Source organism: Balaenoptera borealis, assembly GCF_965194805.1.
Source record: "Balaenoptera borealis genome assembly, chromosome: 15".
NCBI lineage: Eukaryota > Metazoa > Chordata > Mammalia > Artiodactyla > Balaenopteridae > Balaenoptera > Balaenoptera borealis.
The window spans coordinates 2,428,249-2,449,752 of NC_138871.1; the positions used below are offsets into that span (position 1 = coordinate 2,428,249).

The 21,504-nt window shown below is 44.4% G+C and overlaps 1 long non-coding RNA gene across 1 annotated transcript in view; it reads right to left on the reverse strand.

Moving 5' to 3' along the window:
- Nucleotides 1–19,938, reverse strand: part of LOC309612133 — a 30,906-nt gene extending 10,968 nt beyond the window's left edge. The window contains exon 1 of the long non-coding RNA XR_014234998.1: nucleotides 124–19,938. This is a non-coding gene — a long non-coding RNA (uncharacterized lncRNA). The remainder of the gene's footprint in view (nucleotides 1–123) is intronic.
- Between the last annotated feature and the right edge of the window lie 1,566 nt (nucleotides 19,939–21,504).

Below are 21,504 nucleotides of genomic sequence, written 5' to 3' on the forward strand. Positions count from 1 at the left end.
ACCAGCTACCTCAAAACATATTCAAACTTAAGATGTCCCTACTTTGCCAAACTGTTCTAAGTTACATTGTACTATCCTAATCTCGGAGTCAATTGTACACGGAGACCCAGACTAACTACGCACCTGTATCATGTTTCTAATGAGTGAATATCTAACCATGTGCCTTAGTCTTCAAATGCCAGGCTTGGGAAACCTGGTGGCTGGGTTTTATTTATGGTGCCCTGTCCAGAACTCATTCGGGGGTTCTGCTATGAGGAAAAGAGCAAGTGGAGTCAAGAGGGTCGTGGGTAACAGGGAGGAGGTGGGAGGCCAGAGGCGCTGACAGCCGAGAAGGGGCGGTGAGCACGTGTCAGGGCCAGCACAGACCCCGCACACCTGTCTATTTTTATACAGCACTTAGCTGCCGTGTCACTGAGTCCCCAAAGCCTATTTTAAGAGATTCCACTTCAATGACTGATACGAAAAAACATGCAAATTCTGCCAAATGACTTCACGGAAAGGAGGTCTGGGGCAGCTTTCATCGCTGGAAAAGCAGAAATAACGCCTCCCTGCAAGTGTGTGGACATCAAGGGACCTAGTGAGACCATCATCAAAGGAAAAGAGGCCCTGGGAAGCAGACTCCCTGTGTCCTGTGACACGCTTTTGTAATTTTGTCATTACAGGTGTCCTGTAATATACCTCCTCACCCTTCCCCAGCATAGGTGAAGCGTCTGTTGCTTTTATTTTCCTGTTACTTTTTAGCCTTTCTTTGTAAGTGGTCCATCTTTGGGGGCAAAGATTTTATATTTATAAGAAACAAATAAAGGTGGACGAAAGATCGTGCTCCTCCCTCTCCTAACTTTCTCAGAAGGATGACGGGTGACGGCTGATGAGTTCCGGGGACTCGGGCTTGGAGGTGGTTTCGTCAGCATAAAGAGGACGCTGGATTCCTTTCCTGGAAGAGGCCACGCACCAAAATGTCCCTCTCTCACTGACAGTTTCTCGTGTTCCACGCACGTCTAATCGCAAAGCTGAGTCTGCCAGGTTCACGTCAGCCCTGGAAGCAGGATGCACTTCTTATCAAAGCACAAACGAGGCACAAGGGCGCCCTTTCGCTATCTTTATGGCAGGTGCTGACTTTTAAGCTTCCTGCCCAGGCAAGTTCTCCCAGATACTGATGACGTCTGATGCTCAGTAAACACTGAGGGCTCGGGGAGGGTTCCCGATCAACACCGGAGAAGAACCATCACACCAGTTTCTCTGAGTGACCAGGCGGACATCGGGCAGCCTGGCTTCCCTCCCCGGCCTTTCACACAACACCAGGCAGATCCTTGCACTCAGGTGAGGGATAAGGTGGTGCTGGCAGTTGACCTCGAAGGCCTAAGAGGCTATGGACCAGCCTCTTAACCCAGAGGATGGCCCTCACACCCCAGCCCGGGAAAATGCTCCCTACCTGAAGGGCTTTGCTGCCCCACAAAACCTAAGTGACTCGAGTCGATTGCTTGGAAAGGAAATGGAAAACAAAACACGATTTGGATAATTGTGGTTAGAAAAATAGCTTCAGGATCCCTTGGCCTGAGTGTTCAGAAGACCCAGGGGGCCTGAAGAATGCAGTGGGTTCCGGGAAGGCGGAGATGAACACTCATTCCTCTAAAACACCCAATTACCAAGTTTTCATTTGTTTTCTTGGAACCAAAAATGTCTGAAGAGAGGTCGTCCTCTTTGGCTGGGGTGCAGAGACGTGTCTAAATTGCAGTCAGAGAAGACAAACAAGGCAATGGCAGAACATCTAATACTCATTAAACTATCATTTCAAACAAATTCTAATTCTAAGCCAACAAGAGGCAGGCAGTGAAGAGTCAGCTGAAGGAGGCAACGTTGGAAGACTTGTGCATTGCTGGTGGGAGCGCAAAATGGTGCAGCACCTGGGGAACACTTCTTCAAAACAGTACACACTGGGGCTTCCCTGGGGACACAGTGGTGAGGAATCCGCCTGCCAACGCAGGGGACACGGGTTCCAACCCTGGTCCAGGAAGATCCCACATGTCGCAGAGCAACTGAGCCCGTGCGCCACAACTACTGAGCCCACGTGCCACAACTACTGAAGCCCGCACACCTAGAGCCCGTGCTCTGCAACAAGAGAAGCCACCACAATGAGAAGCCTGCGCACCACAATGAAGAGTAGCCCCCTGCTCGCCGCAACTAGAGAAAGCCTGCAGCAACGAAGAGCCAACACAGCCAAAAATAAATAAAAATAAAACAAATAAATTTTTTAAAAAATTAAACATAGAGTTACCACATGATCCAGCAATTCCACTGGAATTGCTAGAATAAAAGTCAGTGTATAAATGGGCCTGTCTTTTACTTCCAGTCAAGAACAAATGATGAGATGGTCTTGAAATTCTTTAATCATTCCTGCTGATTGACTTGCAAATGTGCCTAATATGAATGCAGATGCATACGTTGAAATGTTTTTATTATAGAAATAACAAAGATTTGTTAAAGAAAGGAAACCAGAAAAAATATTAACAAAATAATAAAAATTAAACTAACACAACATTGTAAAGCAACTATACTCCAATAAAAATTAATTAAAAAACAAAACAAAACAAAAATAATAATAATAATAATTATAAACATTACCTGCAATTTTATCATCTAAAGATGACGTCTTAGATGTTTGGATGTATATCCTTTCAGTATGTTTTCTGTGCACATGGGTAGGTGTTTTTACGTGACGTCAGTGGAGTTGTGTTACATATGCATTTTTATATCTGCCTTTTTTCACTTAATATGACCGGGGAGCATATTCTCGTGTTGCTACCTACCTGTCCCTGTCTCGTGGGTAAATCATAATTCGTTAAGACATCTATTATTGCACATCTAAACTGTTTACAATTTTTTACTATTATAAATTTATTTATTTATTTTTTTTTTTTTTGGCTGTGTTGGGTCTTCGTTTCTGTGCGTGGGCTTTCTCTAGTTGCGGCGAGTGGGGGCCACTCTTCATCGCGGTGCGCGGGTCTCTCACTGTCGCGGCCTCTCTTGTTGCGGAGCACAGGCTCCAGACGCGCAGGCTCAGTAGTTGTGGCTCACGGGCCTAGTTGCTCCGCGGCATGTGGGATCTTCCCAGACCAGGGCTCGAACCCGTGTCCCCTGCATCGGCAGGCAGACTCTCAAACACTGCGCCACCGGGGAAGCCCTTTTACTCTTATAATGACACCACAGTGAGAGCACATGTCGCTTTGAAAAAGATATATCTGGTTTCCTGCAGTTGCTGCCCAAGCTCTGTGAAGTCGAGAGAGGCCACCGGGTTTTAAATACATCTTCCCAGCAAGCAAAGCAGTCAAATGTCTGCCGCTTGTTCGTGGAGTGAGGCCAAGCTGTTTTCACACCCAGATTAAAAGGGGAGACCAGCCAAACGCTCCTGGACTCCCTGTTCTCAGTGGGCTTCGGACATTCAGCAGGAGAGGTGACCCTGGAAGGCCATGTCCCCCTGCAGGCCCTGGGGGCGGCGTGGGTGGTGTGTCACTGGGTCCCGCTGCACCCAGGATCGGTGAGCAGACGTGGGCCCAGGACAGAGCCGCAGGCAGGCGGGTCCTTGGCCTGAAACTTTTGCCTTCCCTGTTGCGCTAGGTCGTCACGGTCGCTTGGAGAAGCAGGGCTGCTGGAGCAGGGCCTCCTGCCTGCGATCCCCGCCCACTCCCCTCTATCCCCCCATCTCCCCCATCCCAGCCATCTGCCCAGCAACTGAACCTTCCCCTCCGTCCACCCTGCAGGCTCCTCGCCGCGGCCACTGCTCGTCTGTCTCTCTGCTTCTGTTTAACGAGGTCGTCCTCCTGGCAAAGATTTAGGTACGATTTATGTTTGCTGGGGCGGGGAGAGAGGAACAGAACTCACAACCAAAATAGAACAGTTAGCACAACATTTTTTCCTGCTGAATGTTGTCTGGCACCGGATTATCTGGAATCCATCTGTTCCCAAAAGAATTGTAGAAATGTTCAGAAAATTAAAAAAAAAAAAACAGTTCGATAGGGGTCATCTTGCAAATCCAACCTGAAAGAAGAGAACCAGCCCAGGGCCTGCAGAGGGGCCTCAAGAGGAAAGCAAGAAGAAACGAACAGCGGCTCCCAGGCGGCATTCTGAAGGCAGTGCTGGGCCGCAGGCAGGCCCTGGGGTCACATTCAGTCCTCCAGCAAACACGGGTCCACTCGCACCACGGCCAGGCCGCCCTCGGGGACTCACCGACCACAGGCCTGCTTTCTGGGCCTGGCTGTCTGGTCGGCCTGTGGTCACCACTGTCACATCGATGGGCAGCTGACCACACAACCCGCCTGTCACCCAGACGAAGGAGCGAGAGGTCGTGTCCACCTGGGGCTGAGGCTCTCCCCCGGGAGTGATCATCACCCCAGCCCAGGAAGAACGGGGGTGACAACCCCGTGATAGAGACTGACGGCTGCTCCTGGTCACATGCAGGTGCGGCCACGTGCTCACCCACCAGGTGGCCCCCCAGCCTGGCCCAGGAACCCCAGCATCAGCCCCAGCTTCTCTGCCTGGGCACCACGGGTTCACCAGACGTCCCGGGGAGCAGGCGTCTCCCAGCACTGGGAGGAGGGGGTCAAGGCCAGCAGAGGCAGCACACCTGGGGCTCATAGCCCAGATCCAGATGGCGGATGGCTTTGCTGCAGCTTGTGGAGCATTTTGAGAAAGCTAGGCCGCTATTGAAAGATAAGTTTTTACAGAACGCTCTGGATTTCCAGATTCTCTGGGGAAATGGCAGGAGCTGGCACTGCCGGGCCTGAGTGTCCCCAGGGCAGGATGGCCCCTTGTGCACCCCCAGGGCTGCCTGACGGCTGCAGCCAGCGTGTCACCACCTTTCCAGCCGGGCCCCAGCAAGGGTCCTCCTGCGCAGTGTCACTCGGGCCAACAGAAGGAACAGAGTTGGGTTCAGAAGCAAAAGAAAGGGTTAGTTTTTGAGCAGAGAGGTGCTGTGATACCTTCATCCTTAAATGGAAAAACAAAGAAACTAACCCAAAAGGCCCCCTCCAGTTCCTTCTCTATTTTTCTGCTCCCCTCACAGCACGAGTCCTCGAAAGGGCTGGCTCTGGCAATTGTTGTCACTTCCTCACCCGCAAGGCCAGTCGGACTTTCATGGTCCATTTCCACTGGGACCCCTTGGTCAAGGTCGCCATGTCCTCCACTCGGCATATTCCAGCCCCTCAGCACTGGAGCCCCCATCAGTCCCTCCACTGGAAAGACGTCCTTCGCTTAGCTTTGGGCCACCACCTCCCTTGGTTTCCCTCCTTCCTTCCCTGTCACTCACCTCCACACCCAACCACCCTTTCAGTGATATGATTTGGTTACTCGGGACTTTGGTCTCTATCAAAGCTCCGAGCTCCATGCAGGCGGGGACTGATCTGGGCCATTTTCTTCTCTGTCCTGAGCTTCCAGACTTGCCTGGCGCTCGAGACAGGTGTGCTGAACAGAGAATGTGGAAACAGGCCATTGTTTGTGCAGCGCCCAGCAGGGCACAGAACTGTGTATGACTAACAATAGTACCTTAGTTTCTGCTGTAACAAATCACCCAGATTTGCTTAAAACAACAGAATTTTATTCTCGCGTTGTTTTTTGGGGAAATCAAAAGTCCGAAATCAAGATGCCAGCAGGGCCGCACTTTCTCCCAAGGTCTGGGAAGAACCCCAGGCTTTCCTCGGCTGATGGAAGCACAGCTCCAATCTTTGCCTCTGTTACGTTCTCCCTCGTGTCTCTCTGTGTCCAAAACTCTCTCTCCTTCCTCTTATAAAGACACCAACACTGGATTTAGGGCCTATCATAAATAAAGGATCTCAAAATCCTTAACTACATACACGTGCAAACAGCCTATTTGCAAACAATTCCACCTTCTAAGGTTCTTAATAGACATGAATGGGGGGGGGGCACTAACCCCCTACAGTCAGTTTGGATCTCCATTGATATTCAGATTTTCTAAATACCCAAAACAGCTTCTACCGATTCAGCTATTGTGTCTCAAAGATTTTTTGGTTCTTCAAGTCTTATAAAGAAAAAGTTTGTAAACTCGTGGAGCTGATAGTGGCATGACATTTTCTATCTAAAAACGTATCTTACTTTCTCTTATGTGACTTTTAATTTTACCTTGAGCTCCATTCCACCTAATGGAGAAGATCAAGTGGTCATTTCCAGGTGATGTCAGTCTGTCCTCAGTCAGTCCAGGTTGGAGTACACTGAGTTCCGGTTCCCACCCGCCACCAGCTCTCCCGTTTCTCTGTCATCCACAGTCCTGGCTGCTGTGTGAGCAGGGTCTCCGGGGTCCTTGCCCTCCGGGGACGTCCCTCAGGACTGAGAGCAGGGACCCCCAGACCCGCCGGCGAGGACAGACGTGGCGAGGACCCCACTCCAGCCCCTGCCTCCTGTCTGCCCTTCCTTCACTTTATCCAGGCTTGCGGGGTGGCGCAGGGGTTGGAGCATGTGAACAGCAGACAGGCCAGCTCTGCCCAATTGTGCTGTGCACAGATTTTTCCTTTTCTGAAACTGGATGGAGGTGTTTGGGGTTTGGCTTGGTCTTCATTTTTTAACTTAAAAGTCAAGAACTGTCTTTGATCTCGGTTTCTGCCATGCCCACTTTTGTCTGAGTTGGTGACGCATGCGGGCAGCCTGGTAAAGCAGAGGCCCTCTGGGCATGAGTGAGGCCGGTTACTAAAGCAAGGGCGGGGACCGAGTTTGGGTGCCAGGACACACCCCTACCTCACGCCATCCACACCTGCAAGAGAAGATCCTCCAGCAGACTAGACCCAAATGTTCTCCATTCACAGCACCCCAGGGTCTCAGACATTGTTCCATGGTGCCCCTATGTCAAAGAAACACTCAACAGTCTGTTTACTAAGTAGTTAGGTTCAAACAACTTGATAAGTGTTAATGCCCTAACAGCAGAGTAACCTATGAAAAAAATAATATGTATAAATTGAAAGAAAAAATAATTTTTGTTTCATTCTTTAATAAACACAATTTCTTACTATTTGGATGTGTGCCTGTCGGGCACTGAGCAACTTTTCAAACTTCAGAATCAGATGGGGGCTTCCCTGGTGGCCCAGTGGTTAAGAATCTGCCTGCCAATGCAGGGGACACGGGTTCGAGCCCTGGTCCAGGAACATCCCACATGCCGCGGAGCAACTAAGCCCATGCGCCACAACTACTGAACCTGCGCTATAGAGCCCACATGCCACAACTACTGAAGCCCACACGCCTAGAGCCCGTGCTCTGCAACAAAAGAAGCCACTACAGTAAGAAGCCCACGCACCGAAATGAAGAGTAGCCCCCGCTCGCCGCAACTAGAGAAAACCCTTGCATAGCAATGAAGACCCAACATAGCCAAAAATAAATTAATTAATTAATTAATTTAAAAAAAAAAAAAGAATCAGATGGAACACAGTCTGTTATGGACTGAATCGTGTCCCTGAAATTCATATGTTGAAGCCTTAACCTCCAATATAACTGTATTTGGAGATGGGGCCTTTAAAGAGGTGATTAAAATTAAACAAAGTCATACGGGTATGGCCCTAATTCAACAGGATTGGTGTCCTTACAAAAAGAGGAAGAGACACCTGGGACAGGTGTGCACAGAGAAAAGGCCAGGTGAGGACATAGCGAGAAGGTGGATTTAGGAGAAAACTGTTCCTCTACGCTCCTAGGTTCTATGCTTATGGGCCTGCAAATTAAATGAACAAAATACAGATTAATAGAAGAGCAACAATTTTTATTAATATTTACATGCATGAGAGTTCACAGAAAAGAAGTGAAACTCAAAAAGGCAGTTAGACTTGGGGACTCATATACCATCTTAACAAAAGAAGGGGGTTTGGCTTCCAGGGACGATAAATCCTGGGGAAGTTACTAGGAAATAGATGGGAGAACTAATGGAAGATAAGGGTTATGTTAATGAGGTCTTTTTATGCCAGTTCACCTGGTGTGACCTCCATCTATGACGAGTCACTCTTATCACCGGGGAGGGGGAGGGGCTGAGGGAGCACTTCTCAAAGTCTACTTTAGGCAGGTAAGGGAGAGCAGAGACCCCTTCCTGCAACTGTTGACTCCCAAATGGCTTCAGCTCAAAATAGTCCTTATGCCAAAGTGGCATATTTGGGGTGGCTTACCTGATGCCCTTCAACAGCACCCTGAAAGCCAAGGAGAGAGGCTTCAGGAGAAATCGACATCTTGATCTTGGACTTCCAGCCTCCAGGACTGTGAGAAAATAAATTTGTTGTTTAAGCCTCCCAGGCTGTGGTATTTTGTTATAGCATCCCTTGCAAACTAATTCACTATCACTTGTTTCCTTTCTTTTCATTTTATTTTATTACAGTGAATGTCTTTGGCAAAGAACAGAACTCTATCTGGTGCTGAAACCACAAATGACCTCGAGCTAATTGTCCACATGGGGGTGCAGATATCAAGGACGCAGTCTTCCCCATGAGGATTTGAACTATCTCAGGGCACTTCACCCACAGTGCAGGAACCATGGCATCAGACCAAAAAAATTAGGTCTCTCCCCTGCAAGAGGCACAGGTTTAGTAATATAGGCGAGTGTTTTCTTCTTATGTGTTCAAGCTTACTGCTTGCGTCTTCTGACTAATAACTTTTCATCTTTATAGTAAATATTATAAAACTTCATGGTTTTCAGTATTTAATATCAACCCATAAGCCAAGCACAGATACACCCATTCAATACCATTGAAGAAGAGAGCAAAACTGTTACGAACCCCATCCAAGAAAAGTGATGGAATTGCGAAGAGTTGAGAGGTGCAGGGGGTGGACGGCTATGACTTTCCTGCACTTACCTGGTGGAAACTCAGGAGGAAATGACTAAATGCAATGAAACAGAAAATAGAGGCTCAAGTACGTTGTAGACAGTTGTAAAAGTAGAATGAAAGCATTAAAAGAAATACTTTTAAAATGGAGAGGGACAGAGAAGATGGGGGAAATGTGATTGACCCAAAATCTACACCCACACTATGCAAAGTTAATAGATACAGCCTAAATCTAATAAATTACCAAATAGAGGAATAAACGTGCTTTTAAATTCCTTTAGAAGAACAAGAGGTAAAGGTGTGTCTCCCTGGGCAGTACTACTGTGTGTGAATGGGGAGAGGGGTGGTTCAAGTTGAAACAAGACTCGTTTACTTCTTATTTGCTGGCATTCCATTCACTTTATTGCTTTCAAAATAAAAGTTTGTTTCCTAAAAAAAAAAAAAAGTTTGTTAAATGGAAAGAATAGTATCCAAAACATAATACTGTATAGTATTATTCCAATATACTTCATCTATCTAGTTCTAACATATGTTCAAAAAAAAGATTGGAAGAAATAAATCATACTGCTAAGAAAGACTAATTCGGGATGGTGAGAACACCAGTATTTTAATTTCTGAAATTAGTAGGCATCACTCTTTTTTTTTTTTTTAATAAATTTTATTTATTTATTTATTTATTTATTTTTGGCTGTGTTGGGTCTTCGTTGCTGTGCGCGGGCTTTCTCTAGTTGCGGCGAGCGGGGGCTACTCTTCACTGCGGTGTGCGGGCTTCTCATTGCGGTGGCTTCTCTTGTTGCAGAGCACAGGCTCTAGGCGCGCAGGCTTCATAGTTGTGGCTCGCGGACTCAGTAGTTGTGGCTCAAGGGCTCTAGAGCACAGGTTCAGTAGTTGTGGCACATGGGCTTAGTTGCTCCGCGGCATATGGGATCTTCCCAGACCAGGGCTCAAACCCATGTCCCCTGCACTGGCAGGTGGATTCTTAACCACTGCGCCACCAGGGAAGTCCCTAGACATCACTCTTATAATCAGAAAAAAAAAATTATCTTGAGAGCTGGTACCCGGATTTTTCTCAGAAAGAGAACTGAAATTTCAGTATATGAGATTTTAGAAAACTCCATCTTAGCCCTTGAGGGATGGGTGAGAGCTGTAGGCACAAACACCTGATGACACCTGGGCAGCAAAGTAAAGGTGTCCCATGCCCCTTCTCAAGCTGCAGGGGCAGCTCATGCTCGACGACCACACCAGGTCACAGATACAGGCCAAAGCTCTGAATTACTCCTATTCCACAATCTGCTTTTCTACCAAATTCTTCGGCACTGTGGTCCCCACTCAAGACTTCAAATCTCTGTAAGAGCACAAAACAACCCCTTTCTGGAAGGATGGGTGTCAGGAAAAGTCTCCACGAGCTGTGAGAGAGAAATCAACACGGGCAGATTGATGCGAGGATCGAGGTCAGGTCAGGGTGTGTATCTGGGGGCAGGTGCGGGGCGGGAAGAGCTGTTGGCTCCATCAGGGGTCACAAGGAAAGCTCTAGTCCAGGACTGGCCTATTCCGTTTTGTCCAAGGAGCCCCCAGAAGACCCGAGCAGTTCTCACACCATGAGGCTGGAGTGGGCTCAGACTCACCCATGGTGGGCCTGTCTGGTTAGGTCAACCCAGACTTGAAACACGTTATAAAACCAAGGCTGTGTGCCCAAGAAAGCCTGCCAGGTAGGTGCCACAGCGACCATGAGACATAGCAGAAGCAGGCAATTTCTGCCCATGTTTTTGTGTCCCTTTTGAAGCTTCTCAGAATTCACTACTGAGTCTACCACCCTTAAGAAAGGGTCCAAGGGTTGCAGACTCTCATGCTTACAGCAGCCAGGAAAGTGTATGAATACATGAAGCAAACTGCTTAAGGCTGTAGGTGGAAGTGGGGAGACCCTGAGCTGGACGGGTGGAACCTCAGAAACCATGCGCACAGGATGTGGCCCTCCAGCGGCAGATGGGCAGCCATGGAGGAGAATCCAAGGCCAGGCTGATCAGCTCAGATCGTAAAGCCCCTGGAAACTCATGTCAGGCTTGGAGGCTTTGGCCCCAGCCGTGGCAGCCAAAACACAAAACCTTAAGTAGAATATGAGCTCCATCAAATCAGGTTACATTCATCAGCCTTTTACTCAATTGTTTGCTCCACTTTTTCCCCTTTCCTCCTCCCACCTACATTTTTCTTTCCAATTTAAGCCTTGAATTTCTTGCTTCTGGAATGTTACCGAAAATAGCTTACTCAGAAAACTTACTTTCCATAAATATACCGATTTATAAATGAGAGAACATGATAGCGGGAGCTGCAGACATTCCTAATTTGTTTTTGTTTGTTTGTTTGTTTGTTTGACTCTCTCAGGGACAGGATTATCCAATGCACACAATCTTTTCAGATCTGAACATTAGTTCTGGAGTCTTGACCGGAATTCCTTAAGCCAAAGGAGTTTCCACTAACAGAAATAAGCAAAAAAGTTTTATCCACATAAAGAATGTGGAGTTAATGGCACTTAGGATTAAAATTCCTCTTTTTGGTTACACTTGAATATGTCAGAACAAAAGATTAAAGAAGGAAAGATTATCTGATACCTTCACCTACCCCACCATGATGTTCTAGTACAGTTGGAGGATAGAGAGACACATAGTTTCTAGAAAAAAGAACTAATTGACAGAATTCACTAGTGAAGCCATCTGGTCCTGGGTTTTTCTTTGTTGGGAGGTTTTTGATTATTGATTCAATCCCCACGCTAGTTATAGATTTGTTCAGACCTTCTATTTCTTCATCAGTTTGTCTTGGTAGGTCATACGTTTCTAGGAATTTATCCATTTTGTCTAGGTCATCCAATTTGTTGGTATATAATTGTTCATAGTAGTCACTTATGATCTTTATATCACCAATTCTTCTCAAACTCTTGCCAAAAAAATTGAAGAGGAGGGAACATTTCCAAACTCAATGTGTGAGGCCAGCATTACCCTGATACCAAAGTCAGAAGAAGATACCACAAGAAATGAAAACTACAGGCCAATATCCCCGATGAATATAGTTGCAAAAATTCTCAGCATGATACTAGCAGATCTAATCTAACAGCACATTAAAAGGATCATATGCTATGACCAAGTAGGCTATGTCTCTGGGATGCAAGAATGGTTCAATATGAGAAAATCAATTAATGTGATATACTACATTAACAGAATAAGAATAAAAAGCACATGATCATTTTAATAGATGAAGAAAAAGCATTTGACAAAATTCAACCCTCTTCATGACAAAAAAAACTCAACAAACTAGGAAGGAAACAAACTAGAAGAAAATTATCTCAACAAAATAAAGACCATATATGACAAGCTCACAGCTAACATCATACTCAATGGTGAAAAACTGAAAACGTTTCCTCTAAGATCAGGAACAAGGCAAAGATGCCCACTCTCACCACTTCTATTTAACATAGTATTGGAAGTCCTAGCCAGAGTAATCAGGCAAGAAAAAAATAAATGAAAGCCTTCCACATCAGAAATGAAGAAGTAAAACTGTCTATTTGCAGATGACATGATATTATTTAGAGAAAACCTTAAAGACTATAAAAAACTGTTAGAACTAATTTTAAAATTCAGTAAAGTTGAAGGATACAAAGTCAACATTAAAAAATCACTTGGTTTTCAAAAAACTAACAAAGAACTATCTGAAAAGGAAATTAGGAAAACAATTCCATTTGCAATAGAACCAAAAAGAATAAAATATTTAGGAATAAACTAAGGAGGTGAAAGGCTTGTATACTGAAAGCTACAAAACATTGATGAAGGAAATTAAACAAGACAAAAACAAATAGAAATGCATATCTTTTCATGGATTGGAAGACTTCATATTGTTAAATGTCCACTTTACCCAAAGCAATTTACAGATTTAATGCAATCCCTATTGAAATCACAATGAATTTTTTAACTAGAAAAGGCAATTCAAAAATTTATATGGAACTACAAAAGACCATGAAGAGCCAAATCAATATTGAGAAAGAAGGATAGGGTATTTAAGGTGCAGGTTTTGGCTATTTTGGAGAGTTACTGTTTTCCTGATCTCTTCCATGTATATATGTTACTAAACTTTTATTTGATTTTCTCACATTTTAAAAAAAAAGAAGAAAGCTAGAGGAATCACACTTCCTGATTTCAAACTATATTATAAAGCTAAAGTAACCAAAACAGTGTGATACTGGCATAAATACAGACATATAAAACCATGGAACAAAATAAAGAACCCAGAAATAAATCCATGCATATACAGTCAACTGATCTTTGACAAGGGTGCCAAGAATACACAATGGGGAAAGGGTAGTGTCTTCAGCAAATGGTACTGAGAAAACTGGATATCCACATGCAAAAGAATGAAATTGGACCCTTATCTTACACCATAAACGGAAATCAACTCTTAATGGCTTAAAGGCTCAAACATAAGACTTGAAACCAAAAAAATCCTAGAATAAAACATAGGGGAAAACCTCCATGTCATTGGTCTTGGCAATGATTTCATGACTATGACATCAAAAACACAGACAACAAAAACAAAAATAAACAAGGAGGACAACATCAAAGTAGAAAGCTTCTGCATAGCAAAGGAAGAAGTTAACATAGTGATAAAGCAACTTAAAGAATGGGAGAAAATATATGCAAACCATCTATCTGATAAGGGGTTAATATCCAAAATATATAAGGAACTCCTATAACTCAATTTTTAAAAAAACTAATAACCTGATTAAATAATGGGCTGAGGACTTGAAGAGACATTTTTCCAAAGAAGACATACAAATAGCCAACAGGTAGGTATATGGAAAAAAATGCTCAACATCACTAATCATCAAGGAAATGTAAATCAAAATCACAATGAGATGCCACTTTACATCTGTCAGGATGGCTATAATTTTTTTTTTAAAAAGATAGTAAGTGTTGGCAAGGATGTGGAGAAACTGGAATTCTTGTGCACTGTTGACGAGGACGCAAAATGGTACCCCTGCTGTAGAAAACAGTACGGACGTTCCCCCAAAAAATAAAAATAAAACTACCATATGATCCCACACTCCATTTCTGAGTATTTATTTATTCAAGAGAATTGAAATCAGGATCTCAAAGAAATATCAGCACCTCCATGTTCATTGTAGTGTAACCGAAAGTGGGGTCTGGCTGCTCGCTTCTCAAAAGCCAATAAAGAGGCCAGGTTGGTGGAAAGGAAAGTTTGCTTTATTTTGGATGCCAGCAACTGGGGTGTGGCGGGGAGGGCGGACGCCTGTCCAAAGGCTTTTATAGACAGAGGGAGGAGGCTCAGTGCAGAAACAGCACAGGCAGCTCTGACAGGCATCTTGAAACTGATCATCGGTGGTCTGACCAATCAGCGTCCTCTTGATTGTTTTAGGTACAGTTCATCTTCAGTTCCAGGGTCGGTTTGTTTCCATTTCTTTGAGGCCAATTCTCGGAATTGTGGCAGCTTATGTCATGGCTACAGTCTGGTCATCATGTAGTTCACTTCTTCCACCGGGTGGAGGTTTCAGTATCTCTAAGTCAGCTCACAGGAGATGGCTCAGAATATTATCTATAGCCCTTGAGGAGGAACTAAAGGTCCTTGACTTTGCTTACTGACTAAACTATTATTTTTTTGGCCTCCTTTGACTGTTTTCCTTTGTCTCTGCATTTCCTCACTTCTCTGATTAAACTTATTCTTTGGCTAAAGTTTTTCCACAGACAAAAGCAGGCTGAGACATACAGAGGGGGGAAGGCACAGTTTCAGCAGCACCGTTTCAGCAGCACCGTTCACAACAACTAATATGCAGAAGCAACCTAAATGTCCATCATCAGATGAATGGATACAGAAAATGTGGTATATATACACAACGGAATACGATTAAGCCTTAAAAAACAAGGAAATCCTGCAATATGAGAGAACCTCCAGAACAGTATACTAAGCAACATAAACCAGTCACCGAAAGGCAAATATTGCATGATTCTGTTTATATGAGTTACCTAAAGCAAATTCAAAGAATCAGTGAGTGGAGTAGTCGTTACCAAGGGCCAGGGGAAGCGGATGATTGTGGAGTAGCCAATCAACAGGCAGAAAGTTTCTTTTAAGCAAGATGAAAAAGCCCTAGGGACCTGCTGTACAACGTCGTCCCCCATAGTCAACAATACCATTGATATATTGTGCACTTAAAAATGTATTAAGAGGGTAGAGCTCCTGTTAAGTGTTCTTACCACAGTGAAGTTTAAATTTTTTTTTAAAAGAAGAACTAATTGAGCACCTGGCTTACAATGTAAGGAGTGTGTTTTGATACCAAATATCTAAAGCCTCATTTTCTTTCTTTTTTTCTTGAGTCTTTATTGAATTTGTTACAATATTGCTTCTGTTTTATGTTTTGGTTTTTTGGCCGTGATGCATGCAGGATCTTAACTCCCCCACCAGGGATCGAACCCAAACCCCCTGCATTAGAAGGCAGAGTCTTAACCACTGGACAGCCAGGGAAGTCCCTAAAGCGTCATTCTCTACTGAATTAGTTGGCTTTTCGATCCTTGGCTTCAGAGCTCTGGAAGTGATCTTGACATGTGCTGTTCACCGCCCCCCCCAACCCTGTCCCCGCCCTCACGGGCTAACCCACCTTCTTTGGGGAAGATTGGTTTTCGAAAGAAAGAAATAGTATGTTTTCGTTTTGTTGGGTTTTTTTGTTTGTTTGTTTTTATCTGACCTCCTTTTTCTACTTCCCGCCCACCTTAAGGGTTTTACAATCAATGAACATCTTCATGCTAGAAAACAGATTTTGACTCCTTGCTCAAAGCCCCTTCCAGTTCCTCCCAAAATAGAATAGAAATTTGGGAAGTCTTCTTCCCCATGATCTTTTGTGACGAAGTAGATGATGATGGAAAAACAGGGCAAACAAATACATGTGTCACAGTCGGCAGCTGTCACCTGTTCAACAGCTGGCGTCTGTTTTTTCAAGACAGTACGAAACCTGCGTGTAAGGAAATAAGTGCCATGGGAAGAAAGGGGGCCTCTCCGATCAGCTCCTCACCATATGCTTAGGAAGGAAGGTTTGTTATCTACTTTATCTTTGTCTCCTTACCAAGTTAATTGTTGGGGGGGGGGATGGTGAGTAGCATTTTCACCAGACCTTTATTTTCTGGTATCGTCTAAATCAGGACGAGACGGCTCTGACCCCCTTCCTCCTGTTTGCACGTCTTTCATTTCTTTCTCTGGTCGCCTCTAGCTCCCTCTCTCCTCTCCCGGACCTCCTTTCCAACCCTCCCACTTCCTCCTTCCCCCTCCATCCATTCCTGGCCCTCCCACACTCCTCCTGTTAGACACTAAGCCCCTGGCTTCCCACCAGATGGTAGGATTCCAGCCTGAAAGGACTGCTAACCTCTTTTCACCACCCTTGACCTGGGTCAAGGGTCAGTCTTTGTGCCTCTGTTAAAATGTCTTCGCCATAGTACCGATGAAACGTCAAATAATCAGCTAATACTGACGTCCCTCCCTGTGTGTTTGGAGAGTCTTACCGGTGAATTTGTGTTGCCCTAAAACCTTCCATGTTTTCATAAGTTACAATGACCAGTAACATGAAGTGATTTAAAGGACAGGGCCCCTTGTTTTATGCAGGTAAGAGTTCATTTCCAGGACAGGCTGACAAATACCGTAACATCTTGATTTTGTCAAATGTTCACCAACTATTTTTCAACTATCTTAGTTCAGGAAAACCAAATCTCTCCCTTCCCGGACTTGTAAACTCATGTGTACTTTAGGTGAAATATAATCCCTATGTTTCTACTACATTTGCACTTAATACAGCCAGCTATTGTTTTCTTGACGTCCAAGAACACTTTAAGGATTTCAACAAGCCTCTTTTGAAAGGCTTTCTTCCTCCCAGGCCCCTAAACAGGAAATTGTATTTTACTCAGGGTAAACAGATTTTATAGCTTCCAGAGTTCAAGTGTGGATTCATGCCAAGCGCCCAACATGATTAAAGAGGCTCTTAAATTTGACAAAATGTGTTCTGTTTCCTCTGGTTCAAAAGTGTGCAGATGTGAAATTCCCAAATTTATAATCTTACATGGATATGTACGATGATCAATATATTATATAAGTGCATTTATATCTTTATATCGCTCTCTCATTGAATGCTTTCTTTCAAGTTCTGATGCCAAGGTCTATGAACAGTTCTTTACTCTGCATGCAAGCGTAATTAATAAAAAGCTTTGCATTACATATGATAAGATTTTAACATTCAAATCAGGACACATCTGACTTGGAGGGCTCTGAAGCCTTCTCATGGCCAGCGGTTTGACGCCACTGCTTTCTGATTTCTGACACACCCTGTCCTACCCCATTCGCAGAGTTTTATAGCTAATCACTTCATCATATTAACGAAATTGGATTCCATGCTCTGAATGCCATTGCAAAACTCATTTGTAATATGCCTGCTGCCCTCTTAAAAGTGGTTATTTTCCCTCCAGCTAGGCTGGGCTATCCAGCAGAATGTAAGCAACAGTGTGCTTGCCTGATGGCGACCAATCCGTTAGTCCTGGCATGCTTGGAAACTCTGCCTAACAATGCCAAAATTCTGTTAAACATGTAAATATCACTCAAGACCTATGTTTCTAAAAACTCAAATTAACTATTTTCATGCATGGGTATACAGATCTTTGTCCAAAAATGTCAACCCCCATTTCAACTTTCGTGGTGTATCTGAAGAATATAAAAAGCATAATTAGGAAAATGAAGATGTATTATTAAATACACAGACCTTGAGGAAATCCCTGAAGCATCCCATCAAGGCTATCTCTTGATATAACTTTGCTCCCTTAAATATATGACTTAACTGGAGCTTTTCTGTGCATCTAAGCCAAGTGGTGGTGGATGTTACCTTGTACTCAAACACCTGAATCCAAGATTTACCTTTTTTTCTTTTTTTAATAATCCAGCCGACCTACTGGTTCATTGCTCCATAGCCCAGTTCTCTGAGCTAGGACAGGATTGAGTGTCCCCAACTAAGCCCAGCTGGAAGATTCTGAGGCTACTCCAGCAATATATTTTCCTGCCAGCAGGGCTATCCCCAGGTGGTTTTGACTTATTAACCCCAGATAGCATTCTTGTCCCCTAAACCCTCAAGAATATCTAATTCTTGTCCTCTAATCTCACCTTTATGGTACAGCCAACAGCCAGACCTCTGAAGCAATCATCAGAAAGAATAGGAGAGGCAAAGGCTGGAAAAGGCTGGTATTTGTTTGCTCATTCAGAGGAAGATCATTCACATTAATGGTTCATTGTTGGCAATTGTTCCCTGAAAGTCCTGAGAGCCTTTACCTGGTACTTGACAGCTTTCCTGCCTCCGGTGTCTCTTACTTTAGTTGGAAAAAGAAAGAAATGAAAATATAGGAAGAGGATGCATGGCCCTGATGATGTTTGTCTGAGGCTAGGAGAATCAAAATGAAGTGGAGAAATGCAACTCACTTTTGCATATTGATTTTGTATCCTGCAACTTTACTGAATTTGTTTATTAGTTCTAGTAATTTTTTGGTGGAGTCATGGTTTTCTGTATATAACATCATGTCATTTGCAAACAGAGACACTTTTACTTCTTCCTTTCCAATTTGGATGCCTTTTCTTTTTCTTGCCTGATTGCTCTGGCTAGGACTTCCCATATATAGGGGAGCAAAATTTGCCACCCCCAAATGCGTCTCTTGGTATGAGGATTAATTTACGTTGATTATTTTAAAGAAACAGACTCAGGAAGAACCCTTGACCTCCCCCCTTAGCTGCCTAAAAAATGTAGATGGAGGACCTGTTCCGGGAAGGGAGCTGTCACATAGATAACTCTAGTGTGAACTAAGCAGGTAGGCAGGGAGGAACCCAGCAAAGTCTCTTAAATCTCCTTTCTGTATCCCACTGTCTCTGTCTGGCCCAGCAAACATTTGTTTACCAAGCCTCACTTTTCCATCTCCATGTGAATTGCCTGCCTCCCCTTTGAGACCCCAAACCACTAACTGAATAGATACTTTTCCAAAGACATACAAATGACCAACAGCTACATGAAAAGGTACTCATCATTGATCATCAGGGAAATGCAAATCAAAACCACGGTTAGATATCAGCTCACACCTGTTAGAATGACTATCATCAAAAAGAAAAGAGATAAGTTCTGGAGAGGATGTGGAAAAAAGGGAACCCTTGTGTGCTGCTGCTGAGAATGTAAATTTGTGCAGCCACTATGGAAACAGTATGCAGCTCCTCCGAAACTTAAAAATAGAAGCACCAGATGGTACAGCAATCTCACTTACGGGTATATATCCCAAGGAAATGAAATCACTACCTCAAAGATTGCAGTATTATTCATGATCAAGATATGAAAACAAACTAAGTTTCCATCAATGGATGAATGGATAAAGAAGATGTGAGATTACATATATTATTCAGCCATAAAAAAAGATGGAAGTCCTTAGTTTATAGCAACATGGATGAGTCTTGAAGGCATTATGCTAAATGAAATGTCAGACAAAGACAAACACTGTGTGATCTCACTTATATGTGAAATCTAAAAAAGCTAAACTCATAGAAACAGAGAGTAGAATGGTGGTTGGCAGGGGCTGGGGTAGAGGGACTTGGGAGATATTGGTCAAGGGGCACAAACTTCCAGTAATAAAGTGAATAAGTTCTGGGGATCTAATGTCCAGCATGGTGACAATAGTTAACAATGCTGTATTTTATACTTGAAAGTTGCTAATAGAGTGGATCTCAAATGTTCTCACCACAAAACAAAGGTAAATATGTAAAGTAATATTTGGGTAACTAACCTTACTGTGATAATTATTTCACAGTAGATGGTATAATCACATTGTACACCTTAAACTTATACAATGTTATATGTCAGTTATATCTCAATAAAGCTGGGAGTGGGGAATGAAGTGGAGACTCACAATTTTAAAAAGAAGTGAGCAGGGGCTTCCCTAGTGGCGCAGTGGTTAGGAATCCGCCTGCCAATGCAGGGGACACAGGTTCGAGCCCTGGTCTGGGAAGATCCCACACGCTGTGGAGCAACTAAGCCCGTGCATCACAACTACTGAGCCTGTGCTCTAGAGGCCGTGTGCCACAACTACTGGAGCTCTCACGCCACAACTACTGAAGCCCGCGCACCTAGAGCCCGTGCTCCGCAACAAGAGGAGCCACCGCAATGAGAAGCCCGCGCACCGCAACAAAGAGTAGCCCCTGCTCACCGCAACTAGAGAAAACCCGCACGCAGCAACGAAGACCCAACACAGCCAAAAATAAATAAATAAATTTATTTTTAAAAAAAATAGTGAGCAAAACTGGAAACTCTGACAGGGAATATGGGATTCGCAAATTAGGACAGACATTTTTTAGTAGAAATTTCTTTGGTGCAAATCCATGATCCTTGGGGCTGTTGGAGATCAGATGACATATAGTCCCAGGGTTATGGATCATGGATTCAGTTGTCTTTCAAAGACTTGCCTGCCTGCTGCCTGACTTCTGTTAGTCGCAGCCGAATGTCAATCACCTTGTGGGTTTTGGGGCGTTGGAACTTGAAGCATCTGTGCTGTGTGTTTCACCCAGTGACAGTAACTAGGGGAAGTGGTTCAAAGTCTGCAATTGACGATCCACATTCCGTGGATCCATTTGACCCTCGCTCTGAAATGACCTGAATACTGGTTCTACTTGACCAGATACTCCAGTGAGCGCTCAATGAGAAAACTCAATTAGAAATACGGTTTTCGGGGTTTTTTTGTTTTGTTTTGTTTTTAAATTTATTTATTTATTTATTTATCTTTGGCTGTGTTGGGTCTTCATTTCTGTGCGAGGACTTTCTCCAGTTGCGGCGAGCGGGGGCCACTCTTCATCGCGGTGCGCGGGCCTCTCACTATCGCGGCCTCTCTTGTTGCGGAGCACAGGCTCCAGACGCGCAGGCTCAGTAGTTGTGGCTCACGGGCCCAGTTGCTCCGCGGCATGTGGGATCTTCCCAGACCAGGGCTCGAACCTGTGTCCCCTGCATTGGCAGGCAGACTCTCAACCACTGCGCCACCAGGGAAGCCCCAGTTTTCGTTCTTGAAATGCAAACCTGATGACAGTATGATGAGGAAAATAAGACAAAAACCATGTGAGCACATAAGCAAAGGCTTACTGTCTGGTTGTTAAAATATTGAAATACTTCCTTATCCACTGGTGACAGCAGCTTCGCAAGCTCCCCAAATGTCCCACTGTTGCCTTCAGATGCTTGCCCCTCCCCAGGAATCTTCTGGGCTGCCACAAGATCCAGCCACAAAAATGTTAACACCTGGCACCTGGCACAGCAGGAGGCCCTGGACCTGCTTCCGCTCTGGTTGGGCGGTCATTCCAGGGTGCAGATCTTCTAACACACAAATCCCCGCACACATTACCATGAATTCTTTCTTTAGGAATTCTAGTTGCTACAATTCAAAAAGACTCAATGAGGGAATTCCCTGGCAGTTAGGACCTGGGCTTTCACTGCCTAGGGCTTGGGTTCAATCCCTGGTCAGGGAACTAAGATCCCACAAGCCATGGGGTGTGGCCAAAAAAAAAAACGACTCAGTGAAACTGGAGTTAGAAAACTGGGGACTAGCCCCACGACAGCAGAATATAACTGAGAATGTTTGTCAAGAGGGATAAAAGCCTTGAAAAGACGATT